At 39.5% G+C, this 22,603-nt stretch overlaps 1 protein-coding gene across 6 annotated transcripts in view; it reads left to right on the forward strand.

The window, feature by feature from the left end:
* Positions 1 to 22,603, forward strand: part of THRB (thyroid hormone receptor beta) — a 375,028-nt gene that overhangs the window by 164,267 nt on the left and 188,158 nt on the right. Inside the window, exon 1 of one of the 6 annotated variants that reach the window (XM_081283517.1) lies at positions 7,951 to 8,008. The exons of the other annotated variants lie outside the window; for them this stretch is intronic. The gene's annotated coding sequence lies outside the window, so the exon portion shown is untranslated. Of the gene's footprint in view, positions 1 to 7,950; positions 8,009 to 22,603 lie in introns of those variants that run through there. 6 annotated transcript variants of the gene reach the window in all.

Here is a 22,603-nt window from a genome sequence, read left to right on the forward strand (position 1 = left end):
GTGCAGATCCTGTGGAAAACAAGTATCTAGATGGACATTGGAAACAACTGGTAGATAACAAGGTGCTATTACAAGATCTAAATGGTTTGGGGGTAAGCTCTCAGACTTAATTTCTAAATCTTCCTATTTAGTTACATTTCTAAGACTTCCAGAGTCTTCTAGCAGAGATCCTGGGGAGCATCTGCACTAGTTTATGCCAACTATCAGTGTTTCTGGCCACATAGAATCAGAGACTTCTGGAGATGGAAAGGTCCTTAGAGACCTCCTTCACTAGTTACTCAAAGTGTTTTTAGTGGCCAGTAACATTGGTACCACCTGGAGCTAATAGAAACGCAGAATCTCAGGACACACCTCAGTCTGATATATCAGAACCTGCACTTACAAGATCTCCAGGTGAATTTATGCACAGTAACATTGGAGATTCCTGAGCCAGTACTCAATGCCCCTGTGCCCCACAGATATTTTTGCATCGTGTCCTGTTGTTGCTGCCCTAAGAATCTTCAAAAAAACACAACAGTCATTAACAGAGCTCCTGTCTTGCTTGGCTTGGGGGGCAGTTGCCATTTTAAAGGGTAGAAATGCCACTCCCAGGAAGCAAAAAGAGAAGAGGTGTTTAGGAGCTGTGGTTGCCTGAAGTGTGTTAGAACAAGTCAATTCATTGAGGAAACCATGAGGGTAATTTCTCTGTGGGCCACTTAAAGCTTGTCTTACATCATTACTTGGAAACCCTGGACACTAGTAGGCCTACTTTTTTTAAATTTGGGGAGAGCAAAGAGTGGAGTAATGGAAGACAAGTGGGCAAGAATGTAAGGCTCATGAGAAAAAAAAAAAAATCACTTGTAGCTGGATTCACTCTAGAGTTCCTGTACCAATCTGGGACTGACCATTTACTAGCACTCAGTCTTTGCCACTTGCAAGAGGTGGCAGGATGTTGGGGAGGGGAGATGGAGCTAAGGCTTTAATCGTTTCTGTAAAAGATTGAGATGCAGGACTATGTAATAAAATGAACATGAGACTGTACCCTCGTATTGTTCAGCCACAGGAGAGACTCCTATAACCAACTCTTGTAACAAGAAATGACTTTCAGTAGAATGTTCCAGGAGGGTCAGAATCTTGATAGTAACAATGAAAAAAAAAAGTGCTCATGATAATATTCCTGTGCTCCTGGGCAAGTATCCCCTGAAGCTATCAGCTTTTTGTTCAAAGGGAAGAGCTGAAGAGAGATTGGTATGCCCCAAGACCTCAGACCCAAAGACAGTTTAGAGCTTCTGGAGGTCCCTAAAAGAAAAGAAGAAAGACTTTAGAGACTTAATTGCCCCTATTCAGGGTCATCAAATAGAGGTGGGGGAAGCTGGGCATGGCTCAAGGCAAATACAATAAACTGGATGTTGATTTGTTCCAGGGGAAAAGAAACTATGCTTAACTCTTACCTACTTTTCCTAGGGACTTTTTAAAAATTATTCTTTTCTCCACTTGAACCTATGGAAAGGTAAATGGGCTTAAGCTTTCACTACTGGCTCATTTTCCTGGATAAAGTAATTAAGGAAACAAAGTGAAATTTATACCTTTATTATTGTTTCCCCCAAATCAGTATCTTATAAAAGTTGATTTTTTTTCCTCCAAATTCTTCTCCAGTTTCTTCCTTTATAAACTTGCTTTAAAATGTATTCAGAATAGTAATTTTATGGACATCTGAGAATATTTTTCTTGGCCACATACTATAACTCAGTGCTGTCCACTAACTACATAACATGAGCCACAAATTCAAGTCACAAAATGTAATATTCAAGTTTATAGTAACCACCTTAACAAAGAAAAGCAAGTTTAAAACTACGTTTTATGTAACTCCATTTCCAAAGTACCATTACATCAAGCAATCAGTATACAAATTTTTAATATTTTGCATTTCTCACATCAAGCCTTCAAGATCTGGTATTGTACACTTATAGCATATCTCACTTCAAACTAGCCATGTGTCAAGTGTTCAATCACCATATGGTGGCTTATGGCATAGCTCTGACACCAAGACAATTGTTCCCAATGTTTTGTCCTCGGGATCCTTTAGGGGATTCTGATGAAAACTGTGGACTCTCCTCCCAGAAAAAAAAAAATCCACATTAGTGTACAAACCTACATAGTTTTTTTTTTTTTTTATTTTGGGGGGGTTGTAGAGGGAGAGTTGTAAAGTTCTAGAAACCCATCTTGGGCTCAGATCATCGCAAACTGCCATAATTTTATCACCAGTCCCCCACTTTAAAAAAAAAATTGACCATTTTGATTTACACAGATTATTTAAAATGAGTTATTTTATACATGATTTGTATAAAAGACAAATGACATCTTCCCAAATCGAAAGACATTCAGTATAAGGCACAGTCCTCACCCAAAGATTTGTCCTTCCTCAAATGCTGTAACATTCAGTTGAGAAACACTGAAAGAGCAAAGGGAATTCACCAGGTCCCCATGTAGTAGTAGGTCAGGTGCAACCTGGTTGGGGGCCCAAGCCCTGTTTGATGTTAAGAAGAGTGTTTTCCTGAAGAATCATTCCTTGAGCAGGTATGGTAAACACAGGTAGGCTTTAAGGATCTGAGGTTTCTAATCCTCTCTGATTTTTACATTTCTGCAAAGCTTTTCAGAAAGACTTTATTACCCGCTTCTGTTTTATTATGCTTACACTCCTCAGAACGTTCTAACTTTATTCAATTATTAAATGACTTTTTTTTTTTTTGGTGGGGGTTACTAGGGATTGAACCCAGGGATTCTGTACTACTGAGCCTCATTCCCAATCCTTTTTATTTTTTTTTTAATTTTTTTAAATTATTTTATTGTTGGTTGTTCAAAACATTACATAGTTCTTAATATACCATATTTCACAGATTGATTCAAGTGGGTTATGAACTCCCATTTTTACCCCTATACAGATTGCTGTGTCACATCAGTTACATTTCCATTGATTTACAAATTGCCTTTCTGGTGACTGATGTATTCTGCTGTCTATCCCATTCTCCACTGTCCCCCCTCCCCTCCCCTCCCCTTCTCTCTCTCCATCCCCTCTACTATAAATCGTTTCTTCCACTTATATAATTTTTCTCCTACTCCTCCTTTCCTCTTATATGTAGTTGTGTATAACCCTGAGGCTCACCTTCCAATTCCATGCAATTTCCCTTACCTCTCACTTTCCCTCCCGCCTATCATCCCTGTTTAATGTTAATCTTCTTCGAGACAGAGTCTTGCTAGGTTGATGAGTCTGGTCCCGAACTTGCAATCCTTCTATCTCAGCTACCCAAGTTGCTGGGATTATAGGCCTGCTCCACCATGCCTGGCATCAATTATTAAATGAGTTTTAAAGAGGTGACTTGATTCAAGGTGTATGACTCTGAGAGGGCCTCTGTTGCTAAAATCCCATAAGAGTTCAGTTGACATGTTCACCCATTCCAGAAAGGCAGTTATGTTACAGGTCTGACCACCTGGGCAGGGGCATCCATGCCCCGAGTTGTTTGAGCATGTTGAGTTTACCATAATGCACTGCTCCACAGCCACACCTGTGCAACTATGATAGATTTCAGGTTTTGTTCAGTGATCAACTTTTTCTTTGAGCCAAAGGAGGGTGCATACAACCTGTTCTCTGAGTTTTATCTGAATGATGAGGTATTTTGACTCTTTTGCTCATCTAGACTCCTTACAAACTTTTTAGAGCCATATTACCTGCACATACTAAAGTACTTAAGGCCCATATACCCAATAGCCACACTAGAAGAAGTTATAAAACATTTCCAGCGTCCCCCAAGTTTCCTTCAGGCCCCTGTCTTCACCTCCCCCTCAACCCCCAGAAGTTACCTGTTATGACTTTCATCATCATTAATCCATTTGGTTTTTTTTTTATTTGGGAGTCGGTTTGTTTTTATTTCATTTTTTTGTTGTTGTTTATTGCCTGTTCTGGAACTTCTTATGTGTCATATTACTTAATACACACTCTTCTGCATTTGATACTTTTTGCTCAGTGTAACATCAGTGAGATTCATCTATGTTGTTCCAACTATCAGTATTTCATTACTTTTTCTTCCTGAGTAGTACTGATTATATGGATACACCACAGTTTATTTATTCTTCAGTTGAATAATAGAAAACTGAGTTATTTCCAATTTAGGACTGTCTTTGAGGGGTTATAGGCACTTCTCTTGGTCATTTACTTAGGGGTAGATTTTTGTAGATCATGGGTTAGTTTCCAAACAGTTTTCCAAAGTAATCATACAAACTTAAACTACCACCCATGGTGTATGAGAATTCTACAGCAGCCCCACGTCCTCCCCGACTCTTGGTACTGCCAGTCTTTTCACCCATAGTCATTCTGCTCGCTGTATAGTGACAGCGCACTGTGGCTTAAAAGTGCATTCTCACCTAAGACAAGTGAGTTAACTTATAACTAAATATTGTAGTTCATCAACTTTTTAAATTCTTGACTCAGAGTACTACATGTCAATAGTTACTAACCCTTTTAAGGAATTCTAACTATTTCTCTTCCTGAGAGTCATGATGCCTAATTGTATGCTCATCCTAGTTTTGTCAAATGAAAACACTTCTCAGCCACACTCAAGTGTGGAATCCCCAGGTTGCTCAAGGCAGAACTGGCATTGCTACCTCAGTCTCCTTGCACTGAGCTTTTCCCCACAGACACAAGGCAATCTGCCTGTTCAATCACATCCACTGAGCATTTATTGAGCACCTACTTTGTTCCAGGTACCGTACAGGGAACTAAGGAAGCATCAGAGAACTAGACATAGTCCTCTCTTTCTTTAAAGGCTCACAGCCTGGTGAGGGAGACAGCATGTGAACATGCCAGCCAGGCACGGTGGCGCATGCCTGTAATCCCAGTAACTCAGGAGGCTGAGACAGGTGGATTCCAAGTTCAAAGCCAGTCTCAGCAACATCAAGGTTCTAAACAACTCAGTGAGACCCTGTCTCTAATACAAAATTGGGCTGAGGATGTGGCTCAGTGGTTGAGTGCCCCTGAGTTCAATCCCTGGTACCCAAAATAAATTAAAATAAATAAAATGGGTGGGGGGACATGAGCATACCATTGTCATGCAGATTAAGTGCTTAGAGAAATGTGCATGTTCATGGGCCTTTGGGGCCCAGAGCAAAGGTCCTTGAGGAGAGCAAGGAGACCCTTCCCAGAGGAGTGTCAACCAAGTGAGGCTTACAGGAAAGAGGGGGAGGACATCCCAGGAGCCAGCTGCCCTGCCTGGGCTTTTCTAAGATTGCTAGGCATCTGGAACCTGAAGCACATGCAGGAGGAAACTTGCAAAAGATGTCACCAGGATGTGAGCCCACACGGGGCCAATCATGGAGACTGTACTGAGGTCAAACTGTATTTTGCAGAATTTCAGCCCAGAGAATCTCCTTTTCGGTTTACTTACAAGCAGGCTGTTCTTTGTTGTCTCTGATCCCTGAGTTTTAATTTCTATGCATCTTTTTAGGTTATAGTGCATATTAGTCTTCTTTCAAGCTTCTTTTCTGGATATAAATACATTTTCTATTAGACTGATTGGAGTCAATGTGTACTTTCCCATATATGGTGTGTAAGAATTGTAGTTTCTTAACTAGGAGCTTTCTGGGCCCAGCACCCTGGCCCACTCAGCAGGTCTGAGTGTGTCATATGCCCCCTCTTAACTTTCTTGTAAGTTTTTCCATTGGCATTAGCTTTTTCCCTTTGGATTAGAGAAGCAAGGCAGACGCATATTCCTAATAAAGGACCTGCTCATCTAAATCAAGCCAGTCCTGATAGTTTCTGGAACCTTCTCCCTCAAGCACAAGAGAGGCAGCCTTGGGGTATCAGAATTACTTCCCTTTTATTCAACACACTTTTACATAACATGAGTCTCTTTCCATTTTCCAGGCAGCTTTCTAACTAGATAACACAGAGCAACTCATTTAATTCTTGTGACCTCCTCGTGGGTGGACAATGTTATTTCCATCACTGATGAAGAAACTGAGGCACTAAGAGGTTAAGTAACTTTCCCAAACCACAGATGAGATTTGAACCTCACATGCATGCTTATAAATATTATTCTGTGCTGCCTTTTTTATTTTTTAAAATACATGTCAAATATCTAGGAGAAACTCAAGAGAAAGTTTATTCAGCAAACATTGAGCAACTGCCTGGTGGGGGGGGGGGGGGTGTGAGTCAGCAACATTTTTTTTTGCCTCAGGAACTCTTAACCTATTTGGGGAGAAAGATGAAAACAAATGATGTTTGTAATGCAATGTTAACCAGAGGAGGAAAGTAACATTTTGCCTGCGAAAGTAAGGGAAGGACTTAGGAATGAAAGACAAGTTCCCTACCCTTCAGGAAATGGAGCAAACAGAAGCAGCACTTCTCTGATCTATAATAAGGCAAAGCTAGTTTGGGAGGTGTCACTGTGTCTGCAGGTGCAAGATGCTGAGGTACACTGTGGAGAATGTGCAGGTGATAGAACTGGTGGCAGGGTAGCAGTGGGCGCTGGATTAGGGATCTTGTACAATAGAATGAAGAGTAGGACATTATTTTGTACCCCGTGGAAAGTCCTTGAAGGCTGTTGAGTAGATAAATCACTTTCTGCAAAAGACCCAATCTGCATAATCTCAGAGAGGGGATGAAAACTAGAAGTGCAGGACATTTAGCATCTAGGAGCATCTGATGGGCTGACAGTAAAATAAAGAGTCTTAATTAAAACAGGTGGTGGAGGGGGGCAAGGAAACAGGCAGGGAGAGAAGTAGGAATTAAGTGTGCAAGGAAGGAGGGAACAGTCTGCCAAAAGGAAGGAAAGAAGGACAGAGGGATGGAGGGAAGAACAGAGAGGGCAAAAAGAATGGAAAAGATAAGAGAATAATATATGTCACTATCTTAAAAAATATCTTATGGTGAAATATTACTGGCACAACACCTAGATGCTTCAGGCTTCCTGAAGTATTCGCTCAGCCAGATTTTGTTTGGGTAATCCAGCAGCAGTTATTTTCATGGCATTGCCATAGCCCACTGAGATGACTTCTATCTGAAGATAATTTGTCAAGTTTATGTAAGACTTCATTTAGGGGGCATTGCCTTGGCATGCAAACAAGCTTCCAGACCTTACACACCAGCAGAAACATGTTCTCTGAAGAGTGCAATAAAGCAAATTAAATTCATTGTCAGGCACCCACCCCCCACCTCGGAGCAAACAAGGGACATTTCCAGAAAACTTTGTTGGTGTTTAAAAAAAAAAAACCCACACCTGAAATTCATCCTCACAGTTATCAATCCTGAATCTTAATGGCTTCAAACCCAAGGAAACGTTAAACATGTGGGGATCATGAATTCTTATTTCAAACCAAATGATTGTTTCCCTCTTCACCAGTTATAAGCAGCGTAATTACTGAAATGAACTCTCTCTCTCTCTCTCTCTCTCTCTCTCTCTCTCTCTCTCTCTCTCTCTCTCTCTCTCTCTCTCTCTCTGCAATTATTATCAGGCTGGGGTGGGGGAGGGGGGCCGTGAGCTGGAGCCGGGCTGGGAGTGCGTGCTCTGATCATGCTGTAGACGTGGGTAAGGTAGCGTGTCAGGTGTTAGCTATCCAGGCAGCCTGCTGATGTTAAAGGAGTCTCATTTCACCCCGGGACTTGGGTTACCTCGAGTCTTGCTCCTTGTCCTGCTGTACTCTGGCTTCCCCAGAGCAGGCAGGGAGGCATGGTGTGGAGTCCCCAGCCTGAGAGCAGCCTGGAGCTGTGAACTGTTTGTCTGGGAGGTGCATTATGTGGCCAAATCTGTGCAGACACAACGCCAGCCCAGCGTCGGTCAACATGGGCATCTGAGATGGATTTCAAGAGCGTGTAATTGGGGTAGCTCAGCCCCATACGTGCAGGACTTGGCTTTGGTTCCAAGCAGTTTATTTGCTTAGAAACACTTCATTCTGTCTGACTGGGACTTTGAATAGAAGAAGTTCGTGGCCAGGGTATGGAGATGTCCACAGATCTTCGGAGCCCCAGAAAAACAAGGTAAGTGTCAAACCACACCTGTGACATTCTCTCGGTTTCGTGTAGACCAAGCCTGTCCATATTCAGGGCATGGGCTTCCAGTGGTCCACTTCTTTTGAAATCCTGAGGGTGGGGTGATGCACACATACTTGTCTGGTCATTCTTTTGTGTCTTGAAGTCACAAAGGCAGAGAAAATGTCACTCCTTGATTTTGAAGCATTTTTCTGGGAGACAAGGATAATCAAGGGATATAGCGTAGATGTTAATGCTGTGTTTTCTAAACTTTAAAAAAATTTAAGGAGATACATGAAAGGAAAATTCATGGTCTCCCTATTCTGAAGTAAGATATTGAAAGAATATATGAAGAGAAAATTGCAGTCTGTACCTCGGGCCATACTTTGAGGGACATTCAGGACCTCCAGTGCTATCCTTGAGGAAACCACTGGAATGTTTCACAGAAAGTTCCAAAGAAGCTGAGAGTTTGGGGATGTTTCATGTCACACAGAAAGGTGGAAAGTGTATTTGAGCTTTATTGTCATCAAGACCTGGATTGGGATGCAGATGATGGTGTTTTGCTTCTAGCTGGGTGTCCTTGGACGAATTATTTAATCCTGCTGAATATCTATCCACTCCCCTGGGAAAGGGAAGCAAAATCTATTACAGGTGATCAGGGTGATTAAATGACAAAAGGTGGGTAAAATGCTTATCCCAGTACTAGAGTAGACTGTGAAGAAAAATCAGCGTTTCTAAGTAATTCTCAAAGGTCACGAATTAAAAGGAAGAACAAGAACTACATAAGCCCTCCTAATTATATTCCCTTTTTACTGTTAAGAATATTGTAGACAGCATTCTAGCTTTGTGTGGGAAGTTACAATACATCTCTAACTCCAAATATGCACCAAATTTATATCTTTAAAGAACTTTTAAAATGAATTGAAAGGCGATATTATGGTATCTTGAAGGTGTTTTTTTTTTTTTCTTAAAGCATTCTAACCAAAGTGTGAATGAACAGTGCAGAAAATGAAATGTACTTGAAATAATTCAAAGTGTTTTCAGTGAGGAGGAACCTATCCTCGATTTCCATTTAAGAGAGGAGGAAATTAGCTTGCATTTTAAGGTAATACTTAATGGGAAAGAAAAGTAACTATATACCAAATGAAAAAGGATCATGCTAAATAATAATAGAGTATATAATAGAAGCTAAATGCCTGTCTTTGAGATTTTAGAAAGCAACATGGTTTTCAAAGGCTTTTAAAAATGTCCAATTGGGATAAGATCTGGAGGATGTGAATGTTTGGTGGGCGGCAAGATTTTTCTTGGCAGCTTGCAGGATGTTTGCTGCAGGTGAATTGTATTGAATTGACCAAGCAATTCAAATTTGCCTCTGTCCCAGGCTTTTCCTGGATAGGAAAGGGGGACGTCTCACCTTCAAGCCAGGTTCATACAATAATGTTCATACATAATTTTCCAAGTTATTGAGAGGAAATAGAAAAGGATGCAGTTGATGACAGCCTTTGTGGAAGAGTTGAGAATGAGCTGAGCTTCCAACTTTAGCAGGAAGTTACCAGCTTCCCGGCTCACTAACTGGCAGCACCGTTCATTCAAGGGTTTAATCCAAAAACCTAGAAATCATACTTCTTCCTCCTTCCCTATCCCCGAACCCAGACTCTCAGCAACCCTTACATATTCTTCCTCCAAAATGTATATGGAGTCTGCTCACTTCTGCTAATCTACATTTCCATCCTCCAGGGTCATGCCAACATCATGCAACTGAGTTGTCTCACTGGTCCATCGACTGATGATCTCTTTCCATTTTGACCCATCCTCCAATGCATTTCCCACAAAGCAGTCAGTGATGAAATCACTACCTCAATTTAAACTCCTTAAATGTTTGCACTGGACTAAAAATAAAATCTTTGCTCCTGTCCATGTCTACCAGACCCTGTATGATGTGGCCCAGCCCTACTGATCTCACCCATGGCTTCTTTGCACCTTGGCTCCCCATGGCTGAGGACTCTGGCTTCCTCTGATTCTTTGATCTAGTTAGATGTACAATAGGGGAAAATGAAATGTATTGAAAGCTATTAAAGGAGATCAGTTCTCAAAATTAGCAGGAGAGCTTGGTTTTATAATGATGATGTCACACGAAGGTGGGCATATACATGGGAAATGTAGGAAATAGGTTGATTTCAAGGACTTCTGGGAAGGATCCTTTGTTATCTCAATTTATCTCCACATCAGCTTTATTAAATTCTTTCCCATGATAATTTATGGAATTCCCTCCCACCAAGAAGGACAGTGAGTCTGGACTATGTACCAGGTATGGTGGTAGGCACAGAAACTATAATGATAAGAAAGTAGACATGGAAACCCTACCTTCTTGGCACTTTGCAGCAGGTGACGGAGGGGCGTAGACAATTACAACAGAGGATAATTATAATGAGGAGTTTTACAAGATACCATAAGAAAACATGGGTGGGGCACCTAACTCAGAGTTGGGAAGTCAAGGAAAGCTTCCCAAGGGAAGCACTATTTTAGCTGAAGCTTGAAATAGTGGAAAGTAGGGCATGAGGCAGGCGCATGTATTCAAGTATTCTTGGCTGGGGAAACAGGACATGCAAAAAGAGAGTACAGTTGCCCCTGGTGTCCATGGGGGATTGGTTTTAGGATGCATACCCCCATCCCACCTACTGTTGACACCATCATCTTCAGATGTTCAGTTCCTTACATAAAATGGCACAGTATTTGCATGGAACCTGCTCACACCTTCTCATATGCTTGGAAGCATTTCTAGAGTAGTGGTAACACCCAATACATAAATGGCAATATAAGCAAATTTTATGTTTATTGTTTAAGGATTAATGACAGGAAAAGTCTGTACATGTTCAGTACAGATGCAATATTTTCAAATATTTTTCCACCCACCGGTTGGATTCCATGGATGAGGAGGACCAACTGTATTAATGGAGAACATGACATGTTTCTGAAACCCAGAAAGGTTCAGGATGGTGGCAACATGGTGGGAAAAGGAGGGAATTGGAGAGAAAAGAAACTATGAATAGTAAGCAGCGACCTATACGTACAACACCTTGTAAGCCTTCGTAAGGCGTTTAGATCTATTCCTGGCAAATGAGCAGTAGGATTGCATGGTCTGATCTGTGCTTTCAAGAGCTCTCTCTGGGTGGAGTAGGAAGAGGGGCTAAGTCTGTCTGAAAGGCTGTTCTGGAATCCAAGGGAAATATAATGTTGCTATGCACCAACGTAGAAGTAGAAAGGATGGAAAGTCTAGAAGAGAGATTTAAAAGAAGAATCCACATGACTTGGAGATGGACTGAATGATGTAGAGATGAGGGAGGGGGAAAAAATGACTCCTGAGTTTCCACCAAGAGTATCTGCAATTTCCAGCCTCCTACCTGCTTTGGACAGGAAGTAGCTGTATTTGCAATTTCCAAACTCCTACTTGCTTTGGACAGGGCAAGCCAGCCCCCCGGGGAATGAATAAAGGTGTTTCCTTGTCCCAACTGGCCTCCTGTCCCTCTTACACAGGCCCTCATTTACATGTGGATTAGTAAATGTCTGGACTGGGTGGCGTTTTATAAGCTTAATGGACATGTGAATGTGAGAGACAGACACTGAAAGATGACAGTAGATATCTGCTTGAGACACAGCCCAATTAATTTAATGCCTGTGACATCATCCCACATTAGTTTAAGGCTTCTGAAATGAGTAGCTCTTGTTTTACTTGTTATTTAAACTCTTGTTAAACAGTGTGCTGCCATGAGAAAGAGTGTTCCTGTGGAGGAGAATTTCTCAGCAGCAACGCTGTTGACATTTTGGGCTGAATAATCTTGTTGTCAAGAGCCCTGTGCATTAGTAGGGTAGTTAGCAGCATCCCTGGCCTCTACCCACTAGATGCCAGTATTGAAACACCCCACCCCCTCACCCGATGGTGACAATCAGATATGTCATCAGACTTTGCCAAATGTCCAGTGAGGGACAAAATTACCCCACTTGAGAGCAATGGTTTTCAAAATGGGCTTACACCAGGAGCATCAGCATCTCCAGAAGACGTGTTAGGACTGTGAGTTCTGTGGCCCTGACTAGAGCCACAGAGAAATTCTAGGGGTGGGTTCCCAGCAATCTACTTAAGACACCCTTTATGCATGCCAGTTTGAGGATGCCTTAGAGCAAGTGAACGGTCACTCAAGTTTCAAGAGAGAAAGTGATTTCTGTAAAGAAAAATGTTGAATAAGATAAATTGCGTTGAATGAGAAAAACTTGCCCTTTTCTTTTAAGACAAGAAATAAAAGTATATTATCTTCTTTTGGAAAAGCAAAGGTTATTAATAGTTTCCTATCATGGAAAATTCTTATAAATGGCCATTTTAAATCACTTGAGAAGTTGGTTACTCTGAACAGAATTCTTTTTTCTTTTGAAAAACTCAGCCAGTGATAGCATGATTGGGTATCAGACAGAGTCGGCATGTGGAATAATGTTTTGTGAGCAGAAAAGAAACGAGATACACAGCTTCCACTGTGGCAGGTGGCTTCTGTGCAGTTAGCAGGCGCACTTCCCTGCCCCAGGGCGGGTTTGCTTGGGACCCAAAGCCAGATGTCTGCGCAAAGGAAACCTTTCCTCAGTTTTTTTCCTTAGCTTCTTTTCCCCTCGCTTGTTCACTCTTTCCCACTCAAAACACGACTTAGCAGGAGAGTAGAGTTTTCCAACTTATTGAAGCAACAGTTCTATAATGCAGCCTACAGAATATAAAAGTTCAGATCACAGTTCTATTCTTCAAGAACTATTTTCAAATTCTGTATATTGCTGAAGGATTCCAAAAATCCAAAAATCATTTTTTTCCAGAAAAGGAAAATGACTCTCCACTTAACCAGTTATTTTAACTTAAAAGCACATGTATGCCAAAGTAAGGGAAAAGAATTTAGTAATATTTCATTCTTTAATTTGTTCATTTTTTTCAACTATTGATTTTTTTTCAAAAAGTATGCACCTTTGACATTAGACCAGGGAACATGACAACTATATTCTCTGACCTCGTGGATCTTTTCTTTCTTTCTTTACTTATTTATTTAATATTTGTAGGGAGGGAATGAGGGGAAAGACAGAAAACAACTCAGTATTTCAAATTTGGGGTTGTACTCTGGTGGTGAGTTATGAGATCAATTTAGTGGATCACAATTAACTTTTCTTCTTGTTTTTTTTTAAATAAACAAACGAGAATGAAGAAACCAGACATCATTCTCCCACAAACCATTACATGGGTTGGAGGGGAAAGGGCAAGGATCCACGTAAAATATGACATTGCCAGCTTAAAAAGTTTGAAAAATACTGAAATATTTTAAAATATCAAAATAAGTGAAATGATTTCAGATGGGAATGCATGCTGTGGAAGACCAAGGGCTTGGGATAGAAAGTAACAGAACTGTGAGCTACAAGGAGAAGGCCTCTCTGGTGAGAGAACAGCATTCCAGCCAGATGTGGCTGAGGAGAGAAGGCCGCATGGGAGTTGGTGGGGAAGACCCTTCCAGACAAAGGGAAGATCAAGGGCAGAGGTTTCATTTGAGACCTGAATGGCTGGAGAGCAGAACCTAAACAGCAAAGAATGGGCAGTTAGATTCTAGCTTCCCTTAGGAAGGAAGATTCTAGAACTTTTGGTTGGTAAGCACACAAAAACAAAAGGGACTTATTCCACATACCCAGGAAATTGTCACCTCAGAGACATGGAAAATCCAATTGAAATTGCTGTAGAAAGAAAAATACTCAGTTAAAATTCAGCAATTTTAACTTTGGGCGAAGCATTACGTATGGTGAATCCAGTGATTAACAAGGGTTTTAAGATGTAAGTGTATGGTTCTCGGTCCACAGGTATGCAAAAGACCAAAGGTGATGCTTTATTAATAAAACCGTCAACTCTTTCTCCTTTTTTAAAAGGCCTGTTCCACATGTCTCAAAGTTATATTTCTCTGTTTGGCTCTATAACAAAGATTGCATTCACTCCAGAACCATTTCTGCCTAGTTAGCTACCTGCTGTGTTCTGGATTTCAAAACGGGGATGATCTGTTCCACCAGTGATTTTTATATACTAAGACTTGAAACAAAGATTTGCAAAGAGACAAAATTTTCATAATGCCCAAATTCTACACTCTAAGGCTCCCTGATTCTTTCATAGAAGCCCAGTTTCTAAACTCAGCAGCACTTTGGCAAGAGTTATGCCTGTGTAGTGACATTCTTTTTTTTTTTTTGGGGGGGGGGGCAGGGTCATTGCCTTTTTTTATTATTGTGATCAGTTATATATGAACAGCAGAATGCTCTTTGATTCATTGAATACAAATGGAGCAGAATTTTTCACTTCTCTGGTTGTACCCAAAGTAGGGTCTCACCATTCGTGCAATGATACATGTACCTAGGGTGATGATGATTGCCTCATTCCACCATCTTTCCTACCCCCATGCCCCTCTTCTCCTCCCCTTTGCCCCATCCAAAGTTCCTCTACTCATCCCATGCCCTACTCCCATAATGGATCAGCATCCACTTATCAGATAAAACATTCAGCCTTTGATTTTTGGGGATTGGCTTACTTTGCTAAGCATGATATTCTCTAACTCCCTCCATTTACCTGCAAATACCATAATTTTATTCTCTTTTATTGCTAAGTAATACTCCATTGTGTATATATACCACAGTGTCTTTATCCATTCAGCTATTGAAGGGCATCTAGGTTGGTTTCACAGTTTGGCTGTTGTGAATTGTGCTGCTATGAACATTGATGTGGCTGCATCACTGTAGTATAGACCCAGAAATGGGAAAGCTGGGTCAAATGGTGGTTCCATTTCAAGTTCTCTAAGGAATCTCCAACTACTTTCCAGATTGGCTGCAACAATTTGCAGTCCCACCAGCAGTGTATGAGAGTGCCCATATCCTCACCAACACTTATTGTTGTCTGTATTCTTGATAACTGCTAATCTGGCTGGTGTGAGATGAAATCTTGAAGATGTTTTGATTTCCATTTCTTTAATTACTAGAGATGTTGGACATTTTTTCATATATTTGTTGATCGATTCTGTATCTTCTGAGAAATGTCTGTTCAGCTTCTTAGCCCATTTATTGATTATACTATTTGTTTGGGGTTTTTTGTTTGTTTGTTTTTGTTTTGTGTGTGTGTGTGTGTGTGTGTGTGTGTGTGTGGTTTTGGGGGGTTTTTGTTTGTTTGTTTGTTTTTTGGTGTTAAGTTTTCTGAGTTCTTTATATATCCTGGAGATTAGTGCTCTATCTGACGTGCATGTTGCAAAAATTTGCTCCCAAAATGTAGGCTCTCTCATTACCTCATTGATGTTTATTTTGCTGAGAATATTTTTAGTTTAAATTCATTCTGTTTATTGATCCTTGATTTTGTTTCTTGCGCTTTAGGAGTCTAGTTATGGAAGCGGGGGCCTAATCTGACATGATGAAGATTTGGGCCTACTTTTTCTTCTATTAGGCATGGGGTCTCTGATCTAATTCCTAGGTCTTTAATCCACTTTGAGTTTTTTGCATGGTGAGAGAGAGGGAACATACTTATTCTTGCTATTATCATAATCATTTTAATGTGCTCTACCTTCTGTCTATCTCTCAGTGAGTCCAGTTGCCTAGAGCTGCTTTTATAGTCCTACCTATCCCCCTACCTTTCTGACAATGTATAGCCTGTACCTTCTTCAAAACTCTACTTCCTACTTTTTGCACTATGTGCACAGAATTCATGGGGGGCGGGCGGGCAGTGATGACAAGTGATGACTGGTTAATAGCCATGATTACATTGGTCTATGGGGCCTGGGGCTATTGGCAAATGGTCTGGAAACCCTGGAGGCAATGTTTTACACCTTAGCTCCTTAGCTCAAGGCAATTGGAATTTGGTACACATTTTTGAGTGTAGAAATCACAGGGATACTCCAGAAGGAAAGGAGTTTAGCAAATGGTATAGGACAGCAGTTTGCAATCACATTAAGAGCCAACTAAATGCTTACATTTGTTCAAGCAATAATTTGGGAATCTTCTGGACTACTTCTTAAATCTTTTTTCTAGACAAAAAATATGGAATTCAGAACTGAATTTTGGCACAGAAATGTTATTTGTGGCATTATTGGTATCTGGAAATCAATCAAATATCTTTAAATATAAGATTGTTATGTATATAATGTTATGTCTACATAGTGGGCTATTTAAGTCATTAAAGCTGTTGGTCATAAAGAGACTGTAGCATATGGAAATGGTTAATTATAACATAGGTGAGAAATGATAAAATGGAAATTTATGAGACAATTTCAACTATTGTATATGCAAAACTAAAGGAAAATAGTTGAGAAATCTGGATAGTTGCATTGCTAGTCTTTTTTTTTTAATTTTTTATACTTTTCACTTTTTCTACAGTGAGCATATGTTCCTTTATGTTCCAAACAAATAAGTTTTAGCTCAAACATTATCATGTTATATCTCTTCAGTGAGTGTAAAAATAATTCATGGTTTCAAATAGTGTTTCACATACATATGGCACTGTGTAGGTTGTCAAAATTCACCCGCCAACATCTGTGAGTACATACTTGTTTAGTTGAATCACAAATTATTGCCAAGTAATACAGCAACATTAATATATTGTGATTTATTGTTGAAAGTATTTATAAAAACAATCCAGAACTCTCATAGGAAACTTCGTATTTTTAGGGGAGACAAAAAAGAATATAATTTTGGTTTGCTTTTAAAAAATGGGACTTTCTTAAGAAGCTTATGATATGCTAATTAATTAGCTCATACTAAATTTTGTCAGTTAATTGTATGAAAATGTAGAGAACCTATTCACACACAGATAGATTTTAGCTCTCTAGAAGTTTCATCCATACCCCCCACACCCCAAGTGATTACAAGGCATTACATATTATTTTCTACAAGGCAAAGTGTCAATTCAAAGATTTCAAGTAATATAATAAAGTAGTAGCAGAAGGTTTAGGCCTAATACATTGTGTCTTCACCAAAGTCCTCAGACTATGCCAGGCCTTAGAAAAAGGACCAGCTATTCTGTTCACCTTTCAAGGTGGGTGATGGGGCACCTCCATTCCTAGAGACCACGTCAGTTGGCTATGTGCAGGCAGATAAAAGAAAACTTATGCTGTTCTTTGGGAGAAGTTCTCCCTTGTTCCTTAGCCCCATTTATAACTTCTGCTCTCAGGGAGTCTCTATTTATGACCAATGATCTTGGCCTGTGCACTTGGTCTCAGTGTGAGGACTAAAGCCCTCTGTGGAAGGCAGCTTCATAGAATTGACCGCACTGTTGACGATTCTGCCTCCTCCTTGTGGGTGGTCTGAGACAGGGAAATCTGAGCTATTCAGCGCAGGCCTGTCGTGTGCCAGGAAATTTAGATTCAGGGAGCTGTTATCATTATAGTTATGAGTCTCCCGAAAACCAGAATTACAGGTAACTAATATTCCCTCTGTGTGCCAAAGCAAACCTAAACCTTTAATCCCCAATTGACTGGGCTATTAATATTAAAATGGTTTCTTTTATATAGCATGTGCAATGATTTGTTAGTCTCTGGGCCAAAGCAATAAAATCATTGAAGGGCTTTAACTTTGAAGCATTTCTAAATGAACCAAGGAGAAGTAGGTTATCTGTTGGAAAAGACACTTTTTAAAGTTCACTGCGGGAGGGGAGAGACTCAGATTTCTTGGTAATGAACTTGATTTTAGAAAAATGGTCCAGGAGTCTTGTTGGAAGGCGCCAAGCAGGATTAAATGAAGGCAAACTTGATTTTGAATGCTGCATAGAACTGGGTGCAAGTTCCTGGACTTTTCTGATCTTTCCTTTCCTCATCTAAAAAATGGAGATGATCATAATTACTCTTCATAGTAGATCTGGAGGGAAAGCCTGGTTCCTTTGATGTGCAATTCCCAGACGTCTTTCCCTCCTGTATTAAAATGTTTCAACTCATTGCAACCCATCTACCCTTATGATGAAAATATACTTCTTTTATTCGGTAATTATAATGCAACTTGCAAAACATCCTATCTTAATTAGTTTTAATGCAATTACCACCTATTTTTTGTCCCGGTATATATGAACAGATAGTAATAATTATAACTGCACCCTCCCCCTTGACCTCATCCCACACAAAAAATTTCTATTGCTAGCAGAAACCCCAAGAGTAGGGTATTGGTGCTACATCTACTACCCCTCCTAATACTACCATATACAACCTATCCTCTACTTGATAATTCTTACCTCTATCCCCTTGCACTCTATAGAAATGAATTTCAAGGTCATAACAGAAATGAATGCCCAGGGATATTGATATCTGAGAAGTCTGTTATGCAAAAAAAAAAAAAATGAGAGTGAAAAATATGTGGGCAAGTTCAAATTCATGCCTGGAAGATAGATTGTGATATTGAGAGAACAAAGGAAAGAAGCAAATACATTTAGGATAATAATTCCTGAAGATGAAGCAACAATACAGCCTTTTGTATATTAACTACATGCCACCTGCACCTACAGCAGTGGTAGATGAACTTGACTCACCCAAGGACCTTGGGCTCCTGGACCCTGTCCCCCCACTCCAGAGCTTCTGATTTGACGGGTCTGGGATAAGGTCAGATAACCTGCATTTCCAACATATTCCCAGATGACAATGATTATGATGGCCAAGGAAATACACTATGAGAACACAGATCTGTATAATTCAGACAATGAATTTAGGAACTTTCATTTCTTCTTACCGTCTGTTATTTGAAAGACAGATGGAACCCAGCTATGAAATTACTTAATCCTGCTACTTCCTCCCCTTTTAAATATTAAACTTTTAGTCATCATTTCAATCTCCTTTTCTTACATTTTTATCCCACTACTTGTGTCTATGAATTCCTAATTTAGTGTGAAATAATCCATTTTTCTAGGTTTTCACGTATATTGTGATAGGCTTAAATGTAGTTCTTCCTTATTTTCATTTTCTGAGCATCTGTTTCTTTCCTCAATCCTAATATTTTCCCCCTTCTGTCTCTTGTCAGCTTATTTATTTTGCAAAATAATCAGCTATTGAATTGCAGTATTCAAACATATTTATCCCCTACTTTATTTCCATATTTATCTTTATAGTTCATTTTTCATATATTATTTAGGTTTATTATTTTGTTCTTTATGAAACTTCCTAAAATGAGTACTATGTTTATTTATTATTAGTATTTCAATAACAAGTCTATAGTATTTGTAAACTATCCATTTTCCTCTGAGTTCCGTTTTAGCTGTGTACCATAAGTTTTGGTAGGAAATAATTATTTTTCATTGATACTAGTTTGTCATTTTGATTTTACTTTTCTCATTAATCCTAGAGTTATTCTAAAGCATATTTGTTTATTTTTCAAGTAATTATAATTTACTAGCAATTGCTTTCTTATAGAATATCAATTTTATTTGCTTATGATCTAAGATTATGGCTTATTAAAATAAACTTTAACTAAAAAATAAAAATAAACTTTTTAAAAATTTTTAGTCTTGTAAATTGTATTTTATTAATGTTCCATGGACAACCAGAAATCTATTTTACTAATTCGTATGATATGAATTCTGTATAAAACTTTATTAGATTATATGGTCTGTTATTCAAATCTTTATATCTTGCCTTGTATTGGGGTCTTGATCAGTACTGAAAGTGTGAAAATTATTTCCCAAATCCAACATTACCTTTATTCCAAACCTGATGAGGAAAATGTAGGCTTAAGAAAAAAATGCCAGTTTCACTTACACACAGAGAGACAAATTTTTTAATAAAATATTACCAAGTAAGCTCCAGACCTCTCAAAACAAGAATACACTTGATTAAAAGGGAATTATTCCTATAATGTAAAATGACTTTAAAATGGTTAAAAATCAAGACATCTATCAAATAATTTGTCTCATGAGTAAAGGAGGAAAAAGATTATAATAGTACCAGTGGAAAAGACATTTGTAAAATTCGGCAGCCTTTTTAATTTTAAAAACTTAATTACCACGTTTCTATTTACATGTAGTAAAAGACCATCCACCAAAAGCTAACAAATAACAAAACTCTACATGGTGAAACTCTCAGGCTTTTTGCAGTAAAATTGGGCATAAGAGCATGTATTCATTATCTATAGTCACAATAATGGCACATAACATGCTCAAACCTAGCAAGTAATAATAAGCATGTATGTACCCACAGTCTATGGGGTGCAGGGCTCAGGCTGGGTTTGCTTACACATCTGTGTTTGGCTACAGACCCTCTAGGCAGCTCAGTCACCACCACAAAGCATGCTCAGGTATCTGAGACTGACTGGCTGTGGGCTGATCCAGGATAGCCTCTATTAGAATAATGGGAAAATTGTACTCTCTACAACATTCTCGCCCTGTAATGAGCGGGCTAGCCCAACCATGCTGTCAGCGCAGTGGCAGAGGCACACGAGCAAGTCCAGCATCTGTGTCATCATTCAGGCTTCAGCTTGCATCCTGTCTGCTAACATTACAGCCAAAGCACTCACATGGATAAACCTAGCAGGGCAGAGCATGAGGGTACTGCAAGGATTCAAGGCGAAGACCTGAATAGGTGGAGAAGTGACACCGAGACCATTTTCACCATCTTTTATAGATAAAATTGCTGCTTCCACTTTTGTTTCTGAAGTCCCAGTGAATTTAGTGGACGAGGAATCATTGGCATAATTTACGCAATCCAATGAGTAATCCTTTTTTGTTGATGATATGATTGTATACCTATAAAAGTCCAAGGACTCCAATAAAAACCTGCTACAGCCCATAAAGATATTTGACAAAGTGGTTAAATTCAAAAACAAATATAGAAAAATCAATAGGTCTTCTTTATAATTAAACCCTCCAAAAATATTTATTGAACACTCACTGAATACCAAGCCATGCATCTGGTTCCTGGAAATATAACAATGAACAAAAAAGTTTCCTTTTCTTCATAGAGCTGAGATCTTAGTTGGGGCAAATAGAAAATAAACCACACAGAAGTAAGCCAGCCAGGCCATGACAAGCATCTAGAGAAAAGGCAGAGAGTATAGCAACTGCTTGGCAGACAGGGTGAGTGGCAGGCGGTGCGAGCCGGGTCCCTGTGGGGTACTCAGGGAAGGCTTCACAGATAAGAAGTTAGCATCTGAGTAGGCGCAAGGTCCGTGAGGAATCCTGCCATCAGATAGCTATGACAAGCAGCTGCATTCCAGGCAGAGGGAACAGCAAGTTCATAGGCTCCAAGACAAGGTTATGTGAAGAGGCTTGGTTTCTAAGAATTGTCAGTTACAAATGGAGATGGTATGCTCACCCTAACAACCCTAATTACAAATATACCTAGCAAGAAATGATAATTTAAAGGACATAAAACAAGACCTGTTTTAAAAAATATTTTTAAACAAAAACAGAGGAGACTAACTTGCCTTACTAGGTACTTGAACATATTGAAATGACTATATCAAGCAACATGAGATTGGCAAAGGGTAAACACATGAATGTTCTTCTAGAACTAAAATTATAACCCTACTTACTGGCATATTCAAAAATTAATTATAGGTGAAGGCCTAAAGGTGCACATTTTTTTAATTAAGCAAAAAAGCATATTGGCTATCTGTTGATGCTATAGCAAATCATTACAAATTATTATTGCAGCTTAAGCAATGCAAGTGCATCAACATATGATTCTGCAGGTAAGAATTCTGATGTAGGTCTCACACGGTAAGGTATCAGCAGGGCCCTGTTCCTTTCTGGAGACTTTGAGATTCCATTGCTTACCATTCCCAGAGGGAGCCCACAGCACTAGGCTTATAGCTCCCTTTCTCCACCTTTAAAGTCAAGAGCATTGCCTCTTGCTGACCCTTATTCCCTAGATATGGCTCCCTCTGACCATATTGGAAGAGGTTTGCTCTCTCAAGGTCTTGCGTGCCTCAACTGGGCCCACTTGGATAATCTGGGACAGTCTCCCATCTCAAGGTCCCTTAATCACATCTATAGAGTCCTTTTTGCCATGTAAAGCAGCTTGTGCTCAGGTCCTGGACATGAGGGCATGGGCATCTTTGGGGACTTTGTGCCCACCACAAATAGCGTAAAGAAAATTATGGAGAATATTTTTATAATCCAGGTTTCAGGGTCGTGTTTGTAATCAACAGGGAACTAACTCAAGAGGAACAAATAACAAGATAAGCACACTATACTGTACCATGTAATTTTTAAAAATAGACAGTATAACCAAACATACTATAATAAAAAAAAACCTAAATTAAAAAATAGACTAGGTGTCTTACATGTAGCAAAATGTTAATGTCTACATTTTCATTGTGTCTCTAAGAATTGATATTCAAAAAAATCTTTTGAAAAATGTGGAAAAGTTATAGTCGACTGACTAAAAAACAAACCCACTTGGTCAATCAAACCACATGAAAATACCCCCAACTTCAATAGTTTTCAGAAAAATGTACAAGTTCATGGTAGCAGTGAGTACGTTGATTTGCTGAGGCTGCCAGAACAAATCATCACAAGCTTGGTGGCTTAAAATAACAGGAATTTACTCTCTCCCAGTTCTGAAGGAAAAAAGTCCAAAATCAAGGTAGTAACTGGGCCAC

Source organism: Spermophilus citellus (assembly GCF_964194105.1).
Source record: "Spermophilus citellus genome assembly, chromosome: 3".
In the NCBI taxonomy this organism is placed as follows: Eukaryota; Metazoa; Chordata; class Mammalia; order Rodentia; family Sciuridae; genus Spermophilus; species Spermophilus citellus.